At 46.0% G+C, this 25,398-nt stretch overlaps 1 protein-coding gene across 3 annotated transcripts in view; it reads left to right on the forward strand.

Moving 5' to 3' along the window:
• Positions 1-25,398, forward strand: part of DLGAP2 (DLG associated protein 2) — an 858,034-nt gene that overhangs the window by 282,246 nt on the left and 550,390 nt on the right. The window contains exon 1 of one of the 3 annotated variants that reach the window (XM_054561151.2): positions 19,054-19,072. The exons of the other annotated variants lie outside the window; for them this stretch is intronic. The gene's annotated coding sequence lies outside the window, so the exon portion shown is untranslated. Of the gene's footprint in view, positions 1-19,053; positions 19,073-25,398 lie in introns of those variants that run through there. 3 annotated transcript variants of the gene reach the window in all.

Below are 25,398 nucleotides of genomic sequence, written 5' to 3' on the forward strand. Positions count from 1 at the left end.
CTCACTCCTCTGGGGCTGGTGTGCATTTTAGAAAATACTGTTCTTACAGCATTTCAAAGAGATTCTTTGAAGGCAAAAACTATTTACTAAAATAACCTCAGTTCTCAGCCTCGCCGGCGTTCCTGGCTTCCTGCTTTCGAAAGTGCCCACGTGCCTGGTGGTTTTCCCTGGCCGTGCTCTCAGATCCTCTCCGAATGCGTAGTAACTGCGATGAATTCCCGCAGAGGGCTTCTGGGAGTTAATATTTCTGTCAGCAGTTTCTTCACATTCACAACAATGAAAAGAAAACAAGGAGCGACCTGTGTGTTGCATAGAGACGTGTGTCTCCCGGTGTGTGGAGGAGCCTTTGATCATTCCTGCAGCCATTTATCTTTGCTTACAAGTTTCATTCAACAAATTACCGAGTGTCTGAGATGTGCCAGGGCTGTACTGGGGCTACGTTGATAAGTAAACTCGGTGCCGACCTCAGCCCTCAGGGAGCTTCTGGTCTGTGCTACCACATCCTCGCAGTGGTGTCTCTTCATTAGAGGAAGGACTTCGTCCCTTTCAGAGGCTACCAGGAGGATTAGGAAGAGTGTTTGGACGTGTTTCTATGTGAAGGTTTGAAGCTTCAGAGGTGGAGAACGTCTTCTGCCCTGAGATTTCTACATTAATTAAGTGGGTAGCTTGTTTGAAATCAATTGGTTTACTTACTAAAAGTAGCCTGACATTTAGACATTGGTAATTAGTATGTACAGTATTTAGAAATACCACAGGTCTTTTATATTTACCCAATCCTTGGGATTCTAAAGATAATTCACTTAAATGTGATAATTCCTTCTTAATATCCATAGACATGCATTCAAAATCCTCATTTCAATAGAAACATGTCCCATCTATTATGCCGCAAAGCTCATACAGTAGGCCCCCTTCTCCAGGGTTTTGCTTCCCGAGATTTCAGTTACCCAAAGTCAACTGAGATCTGAAAATATTAAATGAAAAATTCTAGAAATGAACAAGTCATAAGTTTTGAATTGCACACTGTTCTTAGTAGTGTAATGAAATCTTGTGCCATCCTGCTCTGCCCTGCCTGGGACATGAATCATCCGTTTGTCCAGCATGTACAGTGTGTGTAGGGAAAACCTTTGTCCAGCATGTCCACAGTGTACAGCGTGTGTAGGGAAAACCTTTGTCCAGCATGTCCACAGTGTACAGTGTGTGTAGGGAAAACCTTTGTCCAGCATGTCCACAGTGTACAGCGTGTGTAGGGAAAACCTTTGTCCAGCATGTCCACAGTGTACAGTGTGTGTAGGGAAAACCTTTGTCCAGCATGTCCACAGTGTACAGTGTGTGTAGGGAAAATCTTTGTCCAGCATGTCCACAGTGTACAGTGTGTGTAGGGAAAATCTTTGTCCAGCATGTCCACAGTGTACAGTGTGTGTAGGGAAAACCTTTGTCCAGCATGTCCACAGTGTACAGTGTGTGTAGGGAAAATCTTTGTCCAGCATGTCCACAGTGTACAGTGTGTGTAGGGAAAATCTTTGTCCAGCATATCCACAGTGTACAGTGTGTGTAGGGAAAATCTTTGTCCAGCATGTCCACAGTGTACAGTGTGTGTAGGGAAAAACGTGTATTAGGGTTTGTGGTGTGTGTGTGTGCGTGCGTGCGCGTGCTTACCCACAGTTTCAGGCACCCCTTGGGGGTCTCAGAATGTGTCCTCTCTGATACAGGGGAATTACTCTATAAGAAAATGAAGGTGGGTCACACACTTAGAAGGCGTATTTCAGAGGATAATTATCAGACATCATGACTGACGAGTGTGTGAACTTGACACGCCTGTATCATGATTGAAGAGTGTGTAGACTGGGCATGCCTGTTGCATTTCAGCTCCTTTTGACTTCATTCTCTTTCCATGCGTGATCTGCCAGGCAGGACAGAGTTTCATGAGAAGGAGGGGCTGCTGAGAAATCGTGTGTTCTATAGAAATAGACAAACCTTGAAAATGGATTCAATTTCATACAGATGATAGCATTTAAAAATCAATTTCTTAAAGCCACTCATTTTAACCATAGCATTTCAATTGCTTTATAGCTGTTCCAGTGAAACTTTCTTTAAAGATAAGCAATACCAGTTACATTTCTTTTACCCGCGTCACCTGCAGTGATTGGGAGGATGTGGTGAGATTCCCGTGGTGGTCCCACGTGGGGTTTCTTCTGGGGTTCCTGGCATCACAAGCCCACGTCTACTCCTCGGGGGCTAGAAGGGCCTGAACGGCATCTTCACTCTGATATTAGCAATTTGAATCTGTGCTGATGGGCATGGCAGGCGCAAATGTTAAGTGAAATAAAGTCTGTCTCTGAGTGTGCAGCCTGGGGGGATCTGGAAGCACTGCAGAATGGAACTGGGAAAACAATTCCTTAAAATCCAACAGAGGCTCACTCACCAACACAGCGTGGGGGGCCAAGGCCAAGGAGCAGGGGGGCCATTTGTTGGCCAGTGTATGCTGTGCTTGCAGAATCAGTAAGTGAGCATGCTGTTTATTAGAATTCCGCCACAGGCTACAATGTGGATGAACCTTGAGGACATTAAGCGCAGTGAACAGGCCGGCCACAGAGGGACACCCACAATGTGAGTGACTCACAGGAGGCACCCAGAGTCTGCAGATTCACAGAGACAGAAAGCAGACAGGGGGGTGCCGGGGCTGGGGGTGGAGGGGGCATTTCATGGGGGCAGAGGCTCAGTCTGGGAAGAAGGAAGAGTTCCGGAGATGGCGACATGACAATGGGAAGGTCCTCATCACCATTGAGCCAAACACCTAAGACAGTCAAGATGGTGGATTTTACATTATGTTTATTTTAGCACAAAAAGAGGAAAAAAGATTTATGAAGTTAAAAAAGCAGCCAGCATATATTATATTATAGAGGAACATTCAATTCGGAAAATGTTCAAATAAAGAGAAGAACTCATTATAAAACAATGTATGTGATATGACACACATTTTATTCAATATAAATTAGTAAAAGCTTAATATATATTCAAGCTTTTACTAATTTATAATTATATATAATATTGAATATGTATATTGAATATATATAATGAATATATATTCAAGCTTTTACTAACTAATATTAATATATATTTACATACATATATACAAATTACATATATAATTACATATAATATATATAAATTACATATATAATTATATATTATATATCTATTACTTATATATTTATATATAATTTATAGATACATAAAATATAAAATATTACAGACACACACAGCTGTCTCGAGTCACTCAGTGATTGGCATGCCATCCAAAAATCCATGGCGGAGAGAGACTAAGTCTCTTAAATGAGAAATGCACACTATTCGTGTGATTTGAGAGAGAGTAAATGATTTCTTTTGATATTATATATTTATACCATAAGTGTGTAGACATGGTCTCCTGAAGGCTCTGCACAAGTCCATGTAATTCTGATAAGATTTCAGGAAATGTTATCTCCCCACTGGGCCTGTCACGTGGGCACTCGCCTCTGTGGCAAGGGAGCCTGTGAAGCTGTGGCCTCGTGCGTGGGGGGATTTAGGCACCTGTGCATCTGCACTCAGCCTGGTGTCCTCACAGTTGAGAGGTGATGATGTGGGGAAGAGAAAAAGAGGGAGAAAACACAGCGCTGGGGGAGGTGACGGGGCAGAAAATGTGCGTGGGGCCTTGTGAGTCTCCGGGGTCTTTGTGATTCTCTGGGGTCCTTGTGAGTCTCTGGGGTCTCTGTGGTTTTCTGGGATCTTCATGAGTTTCTGGGGTCTTCGTGAGTCTCTGGTTCCCTATGAGTCTCTGGGGTCTCTGCGGTTTTCCGGGGTCTTTGCGAGTTTCTGGGGGTCTCTGTGGTTTTCTGGGGTCTTCGTGAGTTTCTGGGGGTCTCTGCAGTTTTCCGGGGTCTTTGTGAGTCTCTGGAGTCTGACTGTGGTGGAGGTAAGAAGGGAATGGAGGTGGCCGTGAGTTCCGGCGGCCTAGCTGCCCTGTGTGTGTATCACATCCTGGCTGTCCTGGGTGTCATCTGGGGGTGTTTGGAGACTTCCAGGCTCTGTTGGGTTCATTTGGACCCACAATGCTGAAACTTTCAGGGCTTCTCAGAGTCGTATGGCCTTGGTTAACGGTGATGACTGGCAGGGCCTTGGTTAACGGTGATGACTGGCAGGTGTCTGCTGTATTCAGGAGTGTGCAAGTGGTTGATTGTTTATTGGAAATCAGTTCGGGGGGTCCCCGCACCCATGTCGGGGCTGCATCTGCCACTGTTGAGTTGGCCTTTGGTGAGGATGCCAGTGATGGACTTGGCTGTGGGAATCTTCTAAAAACAAACCCTTTCTGGGCTCCTGCATCAGGTGGCATCACAAGAACACAAAGCGCTTGCTTGTGGGGTACAGGATTGCTCGGCCGGCTCGTCTTCACGCGTGAATCACCACAGCGAGACGTGCACACGTTTCCTTCATGCCACGGCAGAGGGAGCCATGGGGGTACCACGTGTTAGGGTGAGGGGTTGCTGGTGATGGATGATTCGGGAGCAAGAACAGCATCCAGCCCCGGCCATGGTAGAGCCTCAGACAAGGTGGCTGGAGAGGGGCGTGCACTGAATAGTGGAGGGAGGGTTGACGCCAACCCAGTAAAAAGAGCTCAGGAGAGGGTTCCAGCCACAGGACCAGCACAGCAATGTTACAGAAATCCCTTTGGTGACAAGAAGTCACGGCATGTGTGGGCCAGAGCACATGCCTTAGGGGTGGGCGTGTAAAACCACGAGCATCTTCAGAGGGACTTGAACTCTTGACTTAATTGATCCTGAGCACGATCAATAACAGAGGCCTGAATGGTTTCTACCCTGGCCGAGGCGTTTGCTGACTCTGTCTCATTTAATCCTTGGGCTGCTCCAGGAAATCGCCGCCTGTAGCCCCGCTTCACAGAGGAAGAGGCTGTCGCTCCCCGGGCTGGTGGGCTTCACTGAGGGGTTGGGGTCCCAGGGCCCAGGGCTGCCACGTCCTTCCCCAGTTTGCTCCTGTGCCCCAGGCTTGTCAGCGAGGCAGCCCCGGGGACCGCTCACACCTGCTGTTGGGTTAATTACCCTTAATTAGGTTGCATCCCTCACCAGAGAGCGAGAAGTGGAGTGTGCTTCCTCCATCTGCAGGGCCTTTGAAGAGCACTGGCAGCTTCCTTCTTAGCAGAGGAGAAAATCTCTGCTATCTCATCCTCGCCTACCTCGACTTGCCAGACGCCCTGGAGCGGAAGAGGAGCAATGGTCGGCAGCGGCCAGCCGTGCAGGTGCTGCACCTGATGGTCCACCTGGGAGAACCGGGGAGGTGTGGTCTCACGACATGAGGATGTGTTGAAGGAGGCCCATGGGTGCCCCGAACCCCAGTGTCCAGGCTCATACTTTATCCTGAGATTTCGGAGTGATGATTTGTCATTGATTTACCTTCTTAACGCCACCTTTTCATATGTGATCCATTCTACAGAGAAAAAGTTCTAACACTGTAAAAATTACAACCATGGTGCCTGAAAACGAAAAGTGTTCTGAAAGTGAAGACTCTATAACAGTTGTGATTAGTTAAGGCTGTGTAATTGTAGGGGTCTCATGTTGTGGGGATTAAACTTGTTCTGCCTGAAGGAGGAGATAGTGCTGGGAACAGGTTCCCTACATTCTCACCAGCACCTGTGACTTGTCCTTTGATGAGAATGGTCACCCTAACATGGTTCTGGTCCGCGTTTCTCTGATGGTGGGAGATGCGGAGGTGGGGGGTGGGGGGTAGCCATGCTGAGCTGGGGTCTGTGCCTGAGTGACAAGGCAGGAGCTTCCTGCCGCCGGTGCATTTTGTATTGAAGGGAGCCATTCTAGGAGGGTTTTCTACTGAAGGGAGCCATTCTAAAAGGGTTTTCTATTGAAGGGAGCCATTCTAGGAGGGTTTTCTACTGAACGGAGTCATTCTAGGAGGGTTTTCTACTGAAGGGAGTCATTCTAGGAGGGTTTTCTACTGAAGGGAGGGGAGCCATTCTAGGAGGGTTTTCTATTGAAGGGAGCCATTCTAGGAGGGTTTTCTATTGAAGGGAGCCATTCTAGAAGGGTTTTCTATTGAAGGGAGCCATTCTAGGAGGGTTTTCTACTGAAGGGAGCCATTCTAGGAGGGTTTTCTACTGAAGGGAGCCATTCTAGGAGGGTTTTGTATTGAAGGGAGCCATCTAGGAGGGTTTTCTACTGAAGGGAGCCATTCTAGAAGGGTTTTCTATTGAAGGGAGCCATTCTAGGCCGGTTTTCTACTGAAGGGAGCCATTCTAGGAGGGTTTTCTATTGAAGGGAGCCATTCTAGGAGGGTTTTCTACTGAAGGGAGCCATTCTAGAAGGGTTTTCTATTGAAGGGAGCCATTCTAGGCCAGTTTTCTACTGAAGGGAGCCATTCTAGGAGGGTTTTCTATTGAAGGGAGCCATTCTAGAAGGGTTTTCTATTGAAGGGAGCCATCCTAGAAGGGTTTTCTATTGAAGGGAGCCATTCTAGGAGGGTTTTCTATTGAAGGGAGCCATTCTAGGAGGGTTTTGTATTGAAGGGAGCCATTCTAGGAGGGTTTTCTATTGCAGGGAGCCATTCTAGGAGGGTTTTCTACTGAAGGGAGCCATTCTAGGCCGGTTTTCTACTGAAGGGAGTCATTCTAGGAGGGTTTTCTATTGAAGGGAGCCATTCTAGGCCGGTTTTCTACTGAAGGGAGTCATTCTAGGAGGGTTTTCTATTGAAAGGAGCCATTCTAGGCCGGTTTTCTACTGAAGGGAGTCCTTCTAGGAGGGTTTTCTACTGAAGGGAGCCATTCTAGGAGGGTTTTCTATTGAAGGGAGCCATCCTAGAAGGGTTTTCTATTGAAGGGAGCCATTCTAGGAGGGTTTTCTATTGAAGGGAGCCATTCTAGGAGGGTTTCGTATTGAAGGGAGCCATTCTAGGAGGGTTTTCTATTGCAGGGAGCCATTCTAGGAGGGTTTTCTACTGAAGGGAGCCATTCTAGGCCGGTTTTCTACTGAAGGGAGTCATTCTAGGAGGGTTTTCTATTGAAGGGAGCCATTCTAGGAGGGTTTTCTATTGAAGGGAGACATTCTAGGAGGGTGGAGGTGCTTGTCACTTGTGAGTGACACCTGTGATGAACTGTGTTCAAAGGGAAATTATCAAATGAGAATAGAACCATTTGGACTCTGTAGTGGATAAGACTCTAAGGATTCTAGGAGCAGGTTTGCTTCAACATCTCAGATGTATTTTCTTCTGGGAAGAGTCTTGCCAGATAAGCAGTGAGAGAGTCTATTAAACCGCACCTGTGTACAGCATCTAGCAGGCAGCAGTGAGTGTACGGACAATGGATTTCCCATTCTAACAAAATGTGACTTTTGTGTGAGTTGCTCAGCTGTGAGCAGTATCACACACGCATCAAAATAAAAACAAGTGGGGGTATTTAAAGCACCGCAAAGTGGAGAGAGCAGAGGCTTTGCAGCGCACTGGTTCTGTGACTTTTCTCCGAGACTTGGTTTTCTCATCTGTAAAATGGAGACAATAGCTCACAGAGAGGGTGGAGGTGAGGGTGGCTGAGTGCTTTCTAGATACTCATCACCACCCCAGGGCTGGGAGGCTGGGCTGGCACCGACCCCTCGCTGTTGCTGAGCCCCCGCACCCGGGCCTGCCTGGGCCTGAGATCCACTCACACAGAGGTCAGTGAAGGCTTCCAGAGGCGTCCAAAGGAAGCTTCTGTGCACCGGGTCGATCCTTGTCCTGTGTGGGTCACATTTGGCCTGAGAAAAGGCCACAGCTCTTCACAGGGAAAGCCAGGGCCCCTCATGTGGGAAGCTCATGTGCTGTTATTTTCCAGCGGAATTACAGGGTGGAAACACGGAGGCAGCTAACTGTGGAGAATCCTAGGAGAAGGAGCTTTCTGTGTGACGTGTGCCTGGAAGGGCTTCCTGAGGCTTCATTTCCTCTGCTCTTCCCTGCTCTGTCCCAACAGAGCTGTTTTTATAAAGCACACGTAGTATTTGCCATTCTGCACTTTAATTGTGCCAGGGACTCCGTTCTCCGTCCCCCTCTGTGAGTTACGGCCCCTCCCATGCTGTGTTTCCACCCCCATGTTGCATTTGGCAGGAGCCTTCCTGACTCCGAACCACCTAAGCTGTCAAATGTCTATAGCTTGGGGGGCACGCGAGGGAGCTCACGAGATGGCAGACATACCAGGGGTGTGCACAAAATGTAACCCTGGGTCGTGGACTCAGCTCTCCTTCCTGAAGCGCCTGAAGCAAATAGAGAATAGTCACAGTTGAGCCTGAGTTTCCAGAGGGGCAGAAAACCAACCTGCGTGTTTTCTTTTTATTGTTGCTTTTTTGAAAAAATGGTCCTAATTTCAGCTTGTTTTCCCAACCATGTGAAAGGATGGGCTGGACGCTGCGCAGAAGTGATCTTAGGTAGGAAGAAGGGATCGGAAGGTTGATGGGAACTGAATTGGCTGTCACTGTCCATCCTGTCCAGTTGCATTTGGAGGCTTTCTGGAGACTGGTTTCCAAACTCAGTATGTGCTGAAGGTTTCCCCAATCTATGAGGAAATGAAAAGAAGACAGTGCAGTGAGTTTCTGAAAGTTAACCACTTTCAGCATTAATAGAACAAACAAAACCCTGGGAACAGCCTTCATGTTTGTTTGACGTTGCAGGGCGGCCTGTGATTGAGGCCGTCGTCTAAGATGTTGTTGTGAGGATGTGAGGTGTGCGAGTGCCTGTGATGTGCGCTGGGTCTTTGAGGTGTGCACAGGTCTGTGAGATGTGCATGGGTCTGTGACATGTGCTGGGTCTGTGAGATGTGCATGGGTCTGTGAGGTGTGCACGGGTCTGTGAGGTGTGCATGGGCCTGTGACATGTGCTGGATCTGTGAGGTGTGCATGGGTCTGTGAGGTGTGCATGGGTTTGTGACATGTGCTGGGTCTGTGAGGTATGCACGGGTCTGTGAGGTGTGCACGGGTCTGTGAGGTGTGCATGGGTCTGTGACGTGTGCTGGATCTGTGAGGTGTGCATGGGTCTGTGAGGTGTGCATGGGTCTGTGACGTGCTGGGTCTGTGACGTGCTGGGTCTGTGAGGTGTGCACGGGTCTGTGAGGTGTGCATGGGTCTGTGAGGTGTGCATGGGTCTGTGAGGTGTGCACGGGTCTGTGAGGTGTGCATGGGTCTGTGACTTGTGCTGGATCTGTGAGGTGTGCATGAGTCTGTGAGGTGTGCATGGGTCTGTGAGGTGTGCATGGGTCTGTGACATGTGCTGGGTCTGTGAGGTCTGCACGGGTCTGAGGTGTGCATGGGTCTGTGACATGTGCTGGATCTGTGAGGTGTGCATGGGTCTGTGAGGTGTGCATGGGTCTGTGACATGTGCTGGGTCTGTGAGGTGTGCACAGGTCTGTGAGGTGTGCACGGGTCTGTGACTTGTGCTGGATCTGTGAGGTGTGCATGAGTCTGTGAGGTGTGCATGGGTCTGTGAGGTGTGCACGGGTCTGTGACTTGTGCTGGATCTGTGAGGTGTGCATGAATCTGTGAGGTGTGCATGGGTCTGTGAGGTGTGCATGGGTCTGTGACATGTGCTGGGTCTGTGAGATGTGCACGGGTCTGAGGTGTGCATGGGTCTGTGAGGTGTGCATGGGTCTGTGACATGTGCTGGATCTGTGAGGTGTGCATGGGTCTGTGACATGTGCTGGGTCTGTGAAGTGTGCACAGGTCTGTGAGGTGTGCATGGGTCTGTGAGGTGTGCACAGGTCTGTGAGGTGTGCACGGATCTGTGACTTGTGCTGGATCTGTGAGGTGTGCATGAGTCTGTGAGGTGTGCACAGGTCTGTGAGGTGTGCACGGGTCTGTGACTTGTGCTGGATCTGTGAGGTGTGCATGAGTCTGTGAGGTGTGCATGGGTCTGTGAGGTGTGCATGGGTCTGTGACATGTGCTGGGTCTGTGAGGTGTGCACAGGTCTGAGGTGTGCACGGGTCTGTGAGGTGTGCATGGGTCTGTGACATGTGCACGGGTCTGTGAGGTGTGCACGGGTCTGTGAGGTGTGCATGGGTCTGTGACGTGTGCTGGATCTGTGAGGTGTGCATGGGTCTGTGAGGTGTGCACGGGTCTGTGACATGTGCTGGGTCTGTGAGGTGTGCATGGGTCTGTGAGGTGTGCACAGGTCTGTGACTTGTGCTGGATCTGTGAGGTGTGCATGGGTCTGTGAGGTGTGCACGGGTCTGTGACTTGTGCTGGATCTGTGAGGTGTGCATGGGTCTGTGAGGTGTGCATGGGTCTGTGACATGTGCTGGGTCTGTGAGGTGTGCACGGGTCTGAGGTGTGCACGGGTCTGAGGTGTTCATGGGTCTGTGAGGTGTGCATGGGTCTGTGACGTGTGCTGGGTCTGTGAGGCGTGCATGGGTCTGTGAGGTGTGCATGGGTCTGTGACATGTGCTGGATCTGTGAGGTGTGCATGTGTCTGTGAGATGTGCACGGGTCTGTGACATGTGCTGGGTCTGTGAGGTGTGCATGGGTCTGTGAGGTGTGCACGGGTCTGTGACATGTGCTGGATCTGTGAGGTGTGCACGGGTCTGTGAGGTGTGCATGGGTCTGTGAGGTGTGCATGGGTCTGTGACATGTGCTGGGTCTGTGAGGTGTGTACGGGTCTGTGAGGTGTGTATGGGTCTGTGACATGTGCTGGGTCTGTGAGGTGTGCATGGGTCTGTGACATGTGCTGGATCTATGAGGTGTGCACGGGTCTGTGAGGTGTGCTGGGTCTGTGACATGTGCTGGGTCTGTGAGGTGTGCATGGGTCTGTGACATGTGCTCAGTCTGTGATGTGTGCACGTGTCTGTGAAGTGTGCTGGGTCTGTGAGGTGTGCATAGGGTGGGTGAGGTATGCACGTGCCTGTGAAGTGTGCATGGGTCTGCTATGTGTCTGCATCTGGCACGTGAGAGAGCCAGCAGTGCCATTTTGTCCCTGAAAGTAGGGGAAAACAATGACAAACCCAAACATCTGGAAATAACTGCTTTCCATTTTCACGGAAGATTTATAGCATTCTTTGTTTGTTTGTTTGTTTGTTTTTGAGAGACGTTGAGCGTCCTGCAGCCCTGCAGCGGTGCTGTTCTTACAGACCCTCTCTCTCACATACAGCTGTCTATATTCACCCTGCATGGCCCTGACCTGTGTCTCAGGTGTGAGGACCCCTGGGACCCCACACACCGTCTGTGCCTGGTGCAGGGCTCAGCTACCCATCTGAAGGGACCTTCCCTGTGGATGGTGCTTCTGGGGGTTTGGGGTCAGGGAGTGTGAGGTGTTGGTTCCTTGGCTGGGTAAGTCAGATGCATCTGCCAGCCGAAGGTCACACGTAGGCTTGAGCAGCCTCTCCTTGTGCTTGCTGGAACACATGCTCCACACGCATGTGCCATCTGCATGTGCCACAGTGCCCGACTCTGGGGCTGCTTTCTGCCCAGGCCTTCCTCCGCCTCACAGAGCCCAGAACATCACTCATGGCAGGGCTGGAAATGCAAAGATGGCCAAGCTACAGAAAATAATTTAAATACAAAGAAAACATGGAGAGGGTGGCTTAGTATCCGACTTGCCCAGTTTCCCATTGGCGCTCCCAGAGTGATGGCAGAAATCATCTTCCCTCGGCTCCCAGAAGACCCAGCACTGTGTGTGCTGAAGGGTGTGGATTCTGGGGCCAGACTCCCTGGATTCACATTCCAGTCCCCATTTTCTGTGTGACCTTGGTCATGTTTCTTTTTTTCGTTTTTTAACTTTTATTTTTGGTTCCGGGATACATGTGAAGGCTTCTTACATACGTTAACTCGTGTCACGGAGATTTATTGTACAGGTTATTTCATCGCCCAGGTTTAATTAAGCCTGCTACTCAATAGTTATATTTCGTGCCCCGCTGCCCCCTCCCACACACCACCCTCCGATAGACCCCAGAGTGTGTCGTTCCCCTCTGTGTGTCCATATGTTCTCATTATTGAGCTTTCACTTGTAAGTGAGAATATGCAGTATTTGTTTTTCTCTTCCTGGGTTAGTTTGCTAAAGATAATGGCCTCCAGCTCCATCCATGTTCCTGCAGAGGACATGGGTCTTATTCTTTTTATGGCTGTATAGTATTCCATGGTATATGTGTACCACATTCTCTATATTCAGTCTGTCATTGCTGGGCATTTAAGTTGATTCCATGTCTTTGCTTTTGTGAATAGTGCTGCAGTGAACATTCACGTGCATGTGTCTTTATGGTAGAATGATTTCTATTCCTCTGGATATGTGCCCGCTAATAGGATTGCTGGGTCGAATGGTAGTTCTACTTCTAACTCTTTGAGGAATCACCACACTGCTTTCCACAGGGGTTGAACTACTTTACACTCCCACCAACAGTGTATAAGTGTTCTTTTTCTCCACAACCTCACCAGCATCTGTTATTTTTTGACTTTTTAATGATGGCCATTCTGACTGGTGTGAGATGGTATCTCATTGTGGTTTTGCTTTGCATTTCTGTAATGATAAATGATATTTAATTTTTTCATATGCTTCTTGGTCACATGTATGTCTTCTCTTAAAAAGTGTGTTTATGTCCTTTGCCCACTTTTTTTTTTTTTTTTTTTTTTGAGACAGAGTCTTGCTCTGTTGCCCAGGCTGAAGTGCAGTGGTGCGATCTCGGCTCACTGCAAGCTCTGCCTCCCGGGTTCATGCCATTCTCCTGACTCAGCCTCCCAATTAGCTGAGACTACAGGCGTCCGCCACTATGCCAAGCTAATTTTTTGTATTTTTAGTAAAGACAGGGTTTCACCATGTTAGCCAGGATGGTCTCGATCTCCTCATCTCATGATCCACCTGCCTCGGCCTCCCAAAGTGCTGGGATTACAGGCTTGAGCCACCATGCCCGGCCATCCTTTGCCCACTTTTTAATGGGGTTGTTTTTCTCTTGTAAATTTGTTTAAGTTCCTTATAGATACTGGATATGAGACCTTTGTCAGATGTGTAGTTTGCAAATATTTTCTCCCATTCTGTAGTTTGTCTGTTCACTCTGATGATAGTTTCTTTTGCTCTACAGAGGTTCTTAAGTTTAATTGGATCCCATTTGTCAATTTCTCCTTTTGTTGCAGAAATTGCATGAATCATGAAATCTTTGCTCATTCAGGATGATATTGCCTAGGTTGTCTCCCAGGGGTTGTATAATTTTGGGTTTTACATTTAAGTCTTTAATCCATCTAGAGTTGCTTTTTGTACATGGTATAAGGAAGGGGTCCAGCTTCAATCTTCTACGTATGACTAGGCAGTTATCCCAGCATCCTTTGTTGACTAGGGAGTCTTTCCCCCATTGATTATTTTTGTCAGCTTTGTCTAAGATCAGATGGTTGTAGGTGTGTAACCTTATTTTTGGGCTGTCTATTCTGTTCCATTGGTTTGTGTGTCTGTCTTTGTACCAGTGTCATGCTGTTTGTTACTGTAGCCCTGTAGTATCATTCAAAGTTGGATAATATGATGCCTCCAGCTTTGTTCTTTTTGCTTATGATGGCCTTGGATATTTGGGCTCTTTTTTGGTTCCATATGAATTTTACAATAGTTTTTTTCTAGTTCTGTAAAGAATGTCATTGGTATTTTGATAGGAATAGCATTGAATCTATAAATTGCTTTGGGCAGTATGGCCATTTTAATTAAATTGATGCTTTCTATCCATGAGCCTGGGATGTTTTTCCGTTTGTGCATCCTCAGATTTCTTTGAGGAGCATTTTGTAATTCTCATTGAAGAGATCTTTAACCTCCCTTGTCAGCTGCATTCCTAGGTATTTTATTCTTTTTGTGGCAGTTGTGAATGTAATTACCTTCCTGATTTAGCTCTCAGCTTGGCTGTTGTTGGTGTGTAAGAATGCTAGTGATTTTTGTACATTGATTTTGTATCCTGCAACTCTGGTTAAGTTGTTTATCAGCTGAGGGAGCTTTTGGGTGAAGACTGGGGTTTTCTAGATATAGAATCATGTCATCTACAAACAGGGGTACTTTGACTTCCTCTCTTTCTGCTTGGATGCCCTTTATTTTTTCTATTGCCTCATTGCCCTGGCCAGAACTGCCAATACTATGTTGAATGGGACTAGTGAGAGATGGCATCCTTGTCTTGTGCTAGTTTTCAAGGGGAATTCTTCCAGCTCTTACCTATTCAGTATGATGCTGGCTGTGGGTGTGTCAAAGATGGCTCTTATTATTTTGAGGTATGTTCCTTCAATACCTGGTATATTGAGAGTTTTTAACATGAAGAGGTATTGGATTTTATTAAAAGCCTTTTCTGCATCTATTGAGACAATCATATGTTTTGTTTATGTGATGAATCACATTCATTGATTTGTGTATGTTGAACCAACCTTGCATCCAGGAGATGAAGCCTGCTTAATTGTGGTGGATTAGCTTTTTGATGTGCTGTTGGATTTGGTTTGCAAGAATTTTGCTTAGGATTTTTTTCATCGATATTCATCAAGGATATTGTCCTGAAGTTTTCTGTTTTTGTTGTGTCTCTGCCAGGTTTTGGTATCAGGATGATGCTGGCCTCATAGAATGAGTTGGGGAGGAGTCCCTCCTTTTCAGTTTTTTTCAATAGGTTCAGTAGAAGTAGTACCAGCTCTTCTTTGTACATCTGGTAGAATTCAGCTGTGAATTCATCTGTCCTGGGATTTTTTTTGGTTGGTAAGCTATTCATTACTGATTCAATTTCAGAGCTTGTTATTGGTCTGCTCAAGGAATCAATTTCTTCCTGGTTCAGTCTTGGGAGGGTGTAAGTGTCCAGGAATTTATCCATCTCTTCTAGGTTTTCTAGACTGTGTGCATAGAGGTGTTCGTAGTAGTTTTTGATGGTTATTTTTATTTCTGTGGGGTCAGTGGTAACATTCTCTTTGTCATTTCTAATTGTATTTATTTGGGCCTCCTCTCTTTTCTTCTTTATTAGTCCAGCTAGCAGCCTATCTTACTAATTTTTTTTTTTTCAAAAAATCAACTCCTAGATTCATTGATCTTTTGAATGGTTTTTCGTGTCTCAATTTTCTTCAGCTCTGATTTTGGTTATTTCTTGTCTTCTGCTAGCTTTGGGGTTGATTTGTTCTTGCTTCTCCAATTCTTTTAATTGTGATGTTAGGTTGTTAATTTGAGATCTTTCCAACTTTTTGATGTGACATTTTAGTGCTATGAATTTTCCTCTTAACACTGCCTTAGCTGTGTCCCAGAGATTCTGGTATGTTGTTTCTTTGTTCTTATCAGTTTCAGAGAACTTCTTGATTTCTGCCTTAATTTCATTATTTACCCAAAGTCATTCAGGAGGATGTTGTGTAATTTCCATGTAATTGCATGGTTTTGAGTGATTCTCTGAGTCTTAACTTCTACTTTTATTGTGCTGTGGTCCAAGATTGCACTTGGCATGGTTTCAGTTCTTTTGCATTTGTCTGAGGATTATGTTCAATTATGTGGTCTGTTTTAGAGTGTGTGCCATGTGGCAATAAGAAGAATGTATATTCTGTTGTTTTGGGGTAAAGAGTTCTATAGAGGTGTATCATATCCATTTGGTCCAATGTGGAGTTCAGATCCTGAATATCTTCATTAATTCTCTCTCAGTGATCTGTCTAACACTGTCAGTGGAATGTTGACGTCTCCCACTATTATTGTGTGGGAGTCTTTGTCTCTTTGAAGGTCTCTAAGGCCTGCTTTATGAATCCAGGTGCTCCTGTGTTGGATGCATATATATTTAGAATAGTTAGGCCTTCTTGTTGAATTGAACCCTTTACTGGGCATGTTTCTTAACCACGGGAAATAACTTCTCATCTGAAAATTGGAGTAGTAATAACTACTTTATAAAAATATTATGAAGATTCTGAGTTTGTGTATGTAAAGTGCCTAAGACAGTGCCTACCACACCATAGATGCTGTAGAAATTTAAATGATCTAAATACAGTGGTGGCATCTTTAGGGATCCTTCTTGCAGGCAATGGTAAAATCCAAACAATTCAGAGGACGGAGGTGTAGCTGTGAAGTGTCTGTGCTGCTGGGAATCCCCAGTGCTGAGACCACCGGCTGTGTAGAATTACAGCTGGTGCTTTGGCGTGAGAATTCACATCAGTGGTCAGCCACACTCGTTTTAAGGCACAAATGACAGTTTTCAAATTTGTTGAGATGATCTCATTTGGGCTCTTCTTCTAGTCAGTCATTTATCCCTACCACACACAGGAGACTGTGCCAGGTGTATGGAACGTTGTTGTCCTTTGCTCAGTGATGGGACGTAATGGGCCTGGAATCTTCTAGAAGACATGAGAGCATCACTCATAGACATCAGTGCCCAGGAAACGATCCCAGCAGACAGCACCATGGGAGCCATTCACTCCGTCAGGCGTGCCCAGTGATAGTCACTTGGGAGGACTTTCCAGGGGTTCTTGGAAAGCTGAGAGTGTGGGCCTGGTGGAGGTCTGTGGTTTTAGAGAGCTCAGCCTTGATGGGGTACGCAATCCCATCTCCATGGGGTGCACAGGTGTCAGCTGGGGACACCCGCACTGGCCTTCCATGTGAGAAGGGAGCAGGCCTTCCCCGTTCATCTGGGTCCTGACATGCTCTTGGGTTTTCTGTATTGTCAAGTGACTAAGGGTTACCAACCACGATGCCCTCCAAAGCACCAGCCGTGTCTCAGCCGCAGCCTGGACAAAGAGTGAGGGGTAGATGCCCGGAAGACTTGAGGTCAGAAAACCTGGGTTTGGATTTAAATTCTACAGTTTGGTGCTAGATAACCTTACAGGAGGCATTGAGGGTTTTCTTATTTCTTCAGTTTCTTTGTCTGTAAAGTGGGGGTGACAATATTCACCTCACATTAAGAATGGGGCAGATAATATATTTGAAAATATCCAGTACTTACAATCCCTGCACTTAGGGAGGCCAATGTGAGTGAATTGCCTGAACCCAGGCATTTGAGACCAGCCTGGGCAACATGGCAAAACTCCATCTCTACAAAAAATAAAAACAATTAGCCACACGTGGTGGCATGCCTGTAGTCCCAGCTAACTCAGGAGGCAGACGTGGGAGGATTGCCTGAGTTCAGGAGGTCAAGGCTACAGTGAGCTGTGATTGTGCCACTGCACTCCAGCCTAGGTGACAGGACAAAACCCTGTCTCAAAAAAAAAAAAAAGAAAATATTCATTACTGTATCTGGAACACGAAGAACTGAATAAAAATTAGTTGACTCTGAGTCTGAACACAGTTGATGGGAAGACAGAAACCAAAGCAAAACCTCTTCGGCAGCCAACAACTACTGGCTTCCTCTGCGGAAGGGAGATCCCAGGATTGCTTCTGCCAAAAGAAAGCTGAAAAATAAACCCGATGTGCAGTCCTCAGATGAACCCCGTGCTTCTCTGCAGGATCCCAAAGCTTTATGGGTTTTTAAAATTTGCTACAGCCATTTCACCTCCTTGGGACCCAGCATCAAGAAGAGGTTTTGGAAAACACAACACCGTCTCTTTGACCTGTCTTGGAAAACCCAACACCGTCTGTTTGACCTGCCTTGGAAAACCCAACACCGTCTCTTTGACCTGTCTTCTTGAGGTGAGCCTGTGGATGAAGCACAGTGCTGAGCGGGTGCCACGGGGCTGTGCCCTCTCTGAGGCTGACGGCACAACCCTGAGCAGGTGTGCAGACACATCCCACCACTCAGGTGCCACACTGGGGATGCCATGCTGGGGATGCGGTGACGATGCACAGTCTTCTTTGAGCCAAGAAATTGAAGCCAAAGGTTGGAAATGTGTAGTGGGTTATGGGTGATCAAGTGTCAGATTCAGAGAGAAGAAACAGGCTCACGGTGGGAAGATGCTTAGAAACCAGGACTGAGGGTGGGATGGACGCTGAGTAGAGCAAGTCTGAACTGAGACGGCCTTTTCGTTCTTACCCTGTGGTTGCCGGAGTGAGGGGAGGGCAGTAGAGAGGAGGGGGAGGCGGCTGTTCTCCAGGCCAGGACTGTTTGTAAGACACCCCCAGGGGGCTCCCCCAGGAGGGCGGACACAAAGAATCACCTGCGCATTCTTGACACTCACTTGGGCTCAGAGCCTCCCCCTTTCACAGTGGGCAGCACTGGTTCACAGTTAGGCTTTTGAAAGTTTTTTTTTCTTTTTAAGAAAATCAGACGAAAGTATCAGCAATTCAAACATGGAAAAAGCATTTTAAAATAAAAGTTAATGAGTACATACCCTTTTCCAGGTGGAAGAGCTCCAGTGAAATTATAAAGCAAATTTGTTAATATTGATATGCTTTCAAAAGTTGTATAGATTCATTTGTTCTTAAGTGGTTTTGACCTGAATGCTGTACCTCAGCTCCCAAAAGCATTGCATGTCAGTTGACAGAGGAGCGGGCAGAGTGGGGAAATTAACCGCAGTTCAGAAAGTGCTTTAATGGCTTTTTCTAAAATGCATTCATTACACTTTAAATAGGCCATGTCTGGAGATTCTGAAGTCCCTTACGTAAGTAGGATGTGAGCTCAGGGGAACTTCTTCAGCTTCACTCTGGTGCTGATTCCAGCATCTGCAGCTCTTGACCCCCTAGTGTGTGAGCAGAGACCGAGAATGGGTTGAAGGCTTTCGAAACTGCATTACACTGTCTTTGTTCAGTTCCTTACATGACTGAGGACAGTGAAAAGAGCCCACCTGGTGGAAAGTGCTCATTTTACCTGTCGAGAAAAGCCTAATTTATTTTCGGGGCAAAACTTCTGCACTGGAACAAATGTCTTCATTATAATCCAAAAGCACCATCAGGAAAAGAAGCTAAACTGTGCGAATGGAAACGAATGGGGCTGCTGCTGCTGCTGCTGCTTACTTTTTAATCAGTAGAAATGGAATTCTGCCTCCCAAACAGAAGTCTATGAGGAACTGCAGATGGCCCCTGTACTGAGGGCACTTTGTCAGTGTTTAGAGCAACCTTCAAGATCATGACACTCTGCTATGAGGACTGAAAGAACTTGGAGATAAATATACATGTACTATGTGGTGGGACCGTTTTTGAATCTGAACTAAATTAAATGTTGGAAAACATCCTTGGGTGAGTTCTTCATGGCTGTACTTCCTAGAATGATAAAATTTTTCAAAATAATTTGTTTCCTTGAAATGACAGCAACACCTATAGTTAAGTTTAAATTTATGGGACTAGGTGAGTGTTATTTTGTGAGACATAGCATTATGCTTACATAGAATAATTTATCGGTTGATGTTCAGTATCATTTTATTTAAGTATAACTGTTTAGAACCATTCAAGTGACTGTGTAATTCATATAAGTACTTAATAGACAACTTTACCATTAACTATTTTCCTACTACTTTATAACTGATTCTATTTTCAAAAGGTAAGTGATTTTTTCCCAGTTAAGTACTGATTTGCAATTTGGCCCATATTATTTTGCACTGAGATGGCATAAATGCCATATCCTTCCCGCACTTAAGGCATGCAATTTGCAGAATAAGATGTATATTTTAAGTAGGTTTGGAATCTTTTGTAGGACTACTTTTATTTCAGGCCATAGCCTTTGATATAATGTAAGCTTGTCAATTCATCTGCAAAATATTTTAGTGTCCAGGGTGTTTAGCTAGAAAGAAGCTCCAGTTGCCTCCCCATGCTCTTACATGGGAGGCTGACTGTGCATCTACTGTGGTGTGTCATGTAAGTGCTGGTTTTATTCCATGACACCAAGAACATTGCTTAACTTCTGTACTCATCAGTTCGTAAATGAGCACAAGGCCCATTGCTTCTCACAGTTCAGCCCTGCTGCTCTTCTTCAGCAGATCAGGGTAGCAGGGGCAGTAGCTGAGAGATGCTGAGCAGCCTAAGGCTCCTGGGTGCCATGCCTGGAACTGGTCTCACCACAGCACACACGCTGTTTCCTCATGTGACCAGCTGAGCTTTAAGTGATAGTGTGTGTGAGAGGCTTCGCCACTCAACTTTGAATTTAAGTCTCCCCAGGGACTGTCAAACTTTTTATATCCAATGGGGAATTTCACCTTGAAGTTGGACCACAGCTGCCTCTAGAGTTGGTACAAGCTGTGAGAGTAACAGTTGACCCTACCTTGACTTAGGAGGGTGGTTGGCACCATGATTTTAAATATAATACAGTGAATGGGGTCCAGCACCCTAGCTTATTCTACTTTAGGGACTGCTCACTAGAAAGGTTTCCTTGTAGTTGGGAAGACCCTTTCTGGAAGGCTGCTGTAGGAAATGGCTAAGATGAAAAGTGGGGCTCAGCACTTTTAGGGCTGGGCTGAAAAATGAGTCTGCTGGCAAAACCCTGTGTCAGGCACCAACTTCTAACAAAAACAGGAAAATCCCTACTACCTCTTAGCTAAGTTGGAAATTCAGACATCTTTGCAGGTCCCATTTCACCACCATTGGGTCTGTGGACATAACCCTACTGAGAGTTAGGCTAAGGGTTCAGCCCCTTCATTTATGGGAGGAGGAAGAGAGCCATCCTCCTTGCAGCTGTTTCTGTGGCTCGCTCACACCCAGACACGGAGGGTCAAGCAGCGGTCAGGGCCAAGGCCTGAGAAGCTCAAACCACACTCATTAGGCATCTTCTTTCCAGCCAACATGCGTCTGAATGAGAACAATATGAAGGGGCACCCCTTCAGAATTTGTGAACACTAACCCCAGTCCTTCAGATACCTTGACACCTATGCTGGTATCTTGAGAACCCATGACTGCCCATTCTAGACCCTTCAGAAACCATAACCACCTTTCTGCTATTTTCATGGCCCACAGCCACCCATCCTTCAGAACCCACAGCTACCCAGCTACCCATCTTCATCCCCTCAGAACCCATGACCACCCATCCTTGTCCATTAGGACCCATGACCACCCATCCTCATTCCTTCAGAACTCATGACTATAAACCCTAGTCCTTTGGATGCCATGATGCCTATCCTGGTATCTTTAGAATCCATTACCACCCATTCTAGACCCTGCAGAACACATGAACATCCATCCTAATTTATTTAGAAACTAGTCATTCTAGTCCCATCATAGTCCCTTCAGAACCCGTGATCTCCCATCCTCGTCCAGTTAGAACCCATGACCACCCATCCTTGTCCCTTCAGAACCCATGACCACCCATCCTCATTGCTTCAGAACCCATGACCTCCCATCCTCGTCCAGTTAGAACCCATGACCTCCCATCCTCGTCCAGTTAGAACCCATGACCTCCCATCCTCGTCCAGTTAGAACCCATGACCTCCCATCCTCCCCTTCAGAACCCATGACCACCCATCCTCGTCCCTTCAGAACCCATGACCACCCATCTTCTTTCCTTCAGAACCCATGACCTCCCATCCTTATCCCTTTAGAACCCCTGATCACCCATCCTCGTCCCTTCAGAACCCATGACCTCCCATACTTATCCCTTTAGAACCCCTGACCACCAATCCTCATTCCTTCAGAACCCATGACCTCCCATCCTCATCCAGTTAGAACCCATGACCACCCGTCCTCCCCTTCAGAACCCATGACCTCCCATCCTTATTCCTTTAGAACCCATGACCACCCATCCTTCCCTTCAGAACCCATGACCACCCATGCTTATCCAGTTAGAACCCATGACCACCCGTCCTCCCCTTCAGAACCCATGACCTCCCATCCTTATTCCTTTAGAACCCATGACCACCCATCCTTCCCTCCAGAACCCATGACCACCCATGCTTGTCCCTTTAGAACCCACAACCACCCCTCTTCATCTTTCCTGAACCCATGACCACCCATCCATGTCCCTTTAGAACCCATGGCCTGTCATCCTCATTCCTTTAGAATTCATGACAACACATCCTTGTCCCTTCAGAACTTAGAACCTTCCATCCTTGTTCCTTTAGAATCCATGAACATCTATCCTATTTTGGCCATTTGGTCAGAATTTCATTTAATGGGAGACAGACCCTCCTAGGGATTGAGTGCTTCTTTCTCATGGTCTTACCCCACCCCATTCAGAATTTTGTTTAATGGGAGACAGACCCTCCTAGGGATTGAGTGCTGTTGCCCCTCGTGGTATTGCCCCAACCCATTGAGCCAGAGATTGCACTCCCTTAGGTGAGCTTTGAGCCAGATGTGGAATGGTGTTACTACCATTACCTTCAGGTTCCAGTCTTGTTTATGGCTTTAGGGATCATTCAGTTCCACAGCAGACTGTCATTTCATAGAAGAATGAAATGGGACATCACTGGGTGACCCTGTTTCTCCTCTTCTGTCCATGAAGACAGAGTTTTCGTGACACGCACAGGTTTTGCCAGTTGGATCCTCTGGTCAGAGCTGAAAGAACCTCTGAGTCACTGGCGACACATGAGATTCTAAATGGCTTTCCCCAGGATGGGCTGACCTTTACCAATGGGCTGTTTAAATGTGCAGCTGAGGAGGATTCCTGGGAGCTCTGTTACTGCTGTCCAGACCTGAGGGGAATGTAGGGAAGGATCACATTTTGGGTCCCACAATACGTTGAACTGCAATTAAGAAAAACCTTTTTCTTTTATCCTAAACAGCTTTGTCATAGTAAACTTGTTTCCCTTTGGTGATTTATGTACATTTTTCCTGCTTACTATGTGTAGGTCTCTCAAAAATACTTATTGGTTTTTATATCATGGTAGAACTGATACTGCTTTTTGAAGAATTTTTTAGTTGATAAAGTAGAAGTTATACTCCCTTTCTTCCTCCCTCTTTCCCTCTCATTTCCTCCCTCCCTTCCTCTTCTTTTTCTTTTTTCTTTTTTTCTTTTCTGGGAGCTGTCTTTTTAAGTTTGATTCAGTCTTGAAAATACCATTTCTCTCATTTCCCCTGGCCAGTAGCTCCCCTCGTATTAGATGGTGAAGATTTGTTAAGCTCTAAATGGAACCATAGGAGCTCTGGGAAGAGTGGGATACCAGCTCTTAAGAACATCACACAACAGGAGCTTTGGCTTAGGCCCGCCAGATAGAGGGTGATCAGGAGATACAGTTAAACTCAGCATAATTCTGTGCCTTCAAATCTTTTATACAAACTGGGTTGGGGGCACTAAATATTCAAATGTATTTGAAAATAACTACAAATCTTTCTGTCAAAACTATCTCACAGTTCAGAGAATAGGTTTCAGTTCAGAAGCTTTGAATGATCGCCTTTGACTATTTTGTGAATTATGAACCAAAAGGCATCTCCATTAATGAACTTTTATAGAAATTTTAGTTACTAATGGCTTTTGCATTCTCAAATGTAAAGCAAAGAATAATGAACAATGCTTCTTATTACTGTAAACTCACATGGTCGTTCTTTTATGTTTCACTTCTCAGTTCCCATGAGGCAGGTGATAATATTTAAATTTGCTCAAGTAACACCTGAGACTTAGTAGGTACAGACTCTACCTGGTCAGAATGAGACACCAGGACCTAGTGAGTCCAAGCCCAGTGTTTTCCAGTAAACAAGGAGGTTCCTCATAGTATTTGCCAAGCACACATATCATGGAAAGGTGCCTGTTAGCTTTGGAGATTCTAAAAGGAAAAATCATTACAGTGTCAGATGTTTGGTCTAAAACCTGGAAAAATGATACATTATAAACCTGAGAAGGCCATTCAAATAATGTTTAATTTATCTTTCCTTTATTCCTAAGGGAAAAAAAGAAATAGTTCTATACACAACCTCTTTTTCTCTTTCTTTCTCTATACACAACCTCTTTTTCTCCTTCTCCAGTTCCTCTCTCCCTCCCTCCCTTTCTCTCACCACCCTCCTGACTCCCTTTAGGAATAAAACTTCAGTAATTTGTACATTTATCAATATTCATTAATAATGTCAAGGGTTAAACTCACCTTTTCCTCAGTATTCTTTCCTGTTTGCCTAAAAATTATTTTATTTTTCAGAAGAATCTTCTTTCTTCTGAAACAAAGAACATGTTCTGATTGACAGCATGCATTCAGGTTGCTCCCTGGAGCAGGCAGTGACCTTCTTTTCCTTGCCTGTTTTTGGAGGAAGTGAGAGCGTGGTATTCTTAAAAAAAAAATTCAGCCCTTCATTTTCCCTGGATGCAGAGCAAACAGCACTGTCCTGGCACCGTGAACGTTTCTGATGCCCATCATTTCCCCAGTGTTTAACGCCAATAAAAATGTCAGGTGCTATTCTAAATGCTGTGTATTGACTGATTAAATCCTCATAACATACATAGAACATAGTCCTTGGTTTCCATTCTGAAGACAGAAACTGAGTCAGCAGGGAGAGGACCATGGGCTAAGGAACTCGCCAAAGAGAAGAGCCTGGAAGCAGCTCCAGGGTTTCTGCTTCCAGAAGGGTTTCCACTTCCAGAAGGGTTTCCACTTCCAGAAGGGTTTCCACTTCCAGAAGGGTTTCCTGTGGTCCAGACTCCTCTCTCAGGGACCTCAGAGCTCAGTCCAGGGCCCAGAACGTTGCTGCCAAGGGCTCCTCCTCAGACTGTATGTTTGAGAAGCTGGGCCACTTAAGTAAGCTACATTTAGCCACCATGACTTGGCTAATGTTTTCCTATGTTTCTATTTGTATTACTCATCAAATATACTTTTCTGTTTGTTTTCTGCCATTCATGATATGTAATTGTGAATTGAATATTCTCACCATTTTATAATCTAGCTGTGTTCCTGCACTAAGCTGCTTAAGAAAGCCAAGCAGCTGGAAACAGGAAACCTGCATTTTAGCTAATCTGTGTTATTGATCCTAAGCAAACATATGATTTTCACTATCTTTTGAAATACAGATAATAACCATCGGTGTCATTGCTATCATCTGAAATGCCACACACAGCCCCCGTGTGTTGTTTTCATTTTTCCCATCAAATCATCTCGTTTTAGTGGGTAGAAGCCAGTCTGCAGGATAGCTGAGTGGGGCCCGGAACCCCAGGCTCTGGGTTTCAGGCATGATTCCCATTCCAGCTGCTGAGGCTGCCTTCGGAAGGCTCTGCCCCCACACGGAGGAGGCATCATCCCCCTCGTTGCTGACTGTCCAACACCTCCTCGTTCAGGGTCTGTATTTCTAGTTCTTCGAATCCCGTCATGTCTTTGCGTTCCATAAGACCTCTGCCTTCTCTGATAGACTCAGATCATTTTCCCAAGATTGACTTTAAATATTTCCCCGCTAGTGTGTATGGCCTTGCAATGACAAAACAAGATACTTACAGCTTCCTCCACGCATAATCTATTACACCATCAGGGTTGTAAAAATCTCCCTGTAAGACATTTAATTGTCATTCTCCACCTGGAACTTCCAGCCTCCAGAACGTTATGGTTAGAGCTTTGGAATCGAAATTCTACTGCATCCCAGACAAATACCTGGCTCTTGATCAAATTTTTTTTATGGAAAAAAAAATGAGTTTCTTTCATTACCTGAAATGGAATTTCCTATGATAGCAT

The sequence above is a fragment of the Pongo abelii genome, chromosome 7 (genome assembly GCF_028885655.2).
Source record: "Pongo abelii isolate AG06213 chromosome 7, NHGRI_mPonAbe1-v2.0_pri, whole genome shotgun sequence".
Classification (NCBI taxonomy): domain Eukaryota; kingdom Metazoa; phylum Chordata; class Mammalia; order Primates; family Hominidae; genus Pongo; species Pongo abelii.